Source organism: Penaeus monodon, chromosome 2 (genome assembly GCF_015228065.2).
Source record: "Penaeus monodon isolate SGIC_2016 chromosome 2, NSTDA_Pmon_1, whole genome shotgun sequence".
NCBI classification, from domain to species: Eukaryota; Metazoa; Arthropoda; class Malacostraca; order Decapoda; family Penaeidae; genus Penaeus; species Penaeus monodon.
In genome coordinates this window covers 13,210,509-13,211,542 of record NC_051387.1, presented here as the reverse complement: position 1 = coordinate 13,211,542, position 1,034 = coordinate 13,210,509, and positions in this window count along the sequence as shown.

Sequence of the window (1,034 nt, the reverse complement as noted above, 5' to 3'; positions counted from 1 at the left end):
GCCTTTGCTGTGCCGGATGCGTTGGTTTTGTTCTACATGTTAAGGTTCTGTCTTACCTGCCTGTCAAGAGTAATACTGGAATTCTGAGGGGAAATGAATTATAGACTCATTAGTATTTCATAATTTTTACCCTACAACTATCTTGCTTGCGTAGCGTGTTTTTATATTTTTGTGGATTATTATTGATTACGGGCAAGGTTGCTAGGTTAGTATTAAACACTTTGGCAAATGTAAAAAAAAATGCATTCATGGTAGCATATGCACTCCGCATTACAAATTAAGTAACTGACATTGGTTTTCATGCCTTTACGATAACTACTTTGAGTGAAAATCGAAGCATCACATGATTACGTTTATTTTACTGCGAAATTCTTAATTTTCATATTTTCTTTTCGACAGATATATTGCTACTGCGAGCACTGAATAACATTCTGTACATGCTTTATTTATTCACTTTTTTTTCGTTCCGGAGAAGGAAAGAGAAAAGAAAAGCTTTGAAGCATAAAATAAAAAAGAAAAGCAATGAAAAACCAAAGGCAAGTGAAACGGAAATTGTGAAAAATAACCAGAAATTCTGTCATTGTCCAGAAAGCTGCTTCTACCGAGGACGTCAAGTGGGAATTACTGAGAGAAATGTTAACTGGAGGAAGAATAATTAATATACTGTTAATATACTGAATGGCAAGAAAGGGAGTACACTTTGTAAGCATATGTTCATTAATATGCTTTTTTATTCCTACTTCCAAACGGCTTTCCCATCCATTAACACAACTAAACATTTAATTTCTGTCTTATCTAATGGAACATTTAGATTATGAGAAGCATCTTTTAAACTGGAAAAGTCTGTTCAGCACTATTTTCTGCTGTGAGATACCGAACAAGAAATATTTATTTTTTCAAATACTTTGAAATAAACGAAGATAATATATCCAAATGACATCGCAGTCACCAGCAGGGTATAGTTAAGAGAGAGAGAGAGAGAGAGAGAGAGAGAGAGAGAGAGAGAGAGAGAGAGAGAGAGAGAGAGAGAGAGA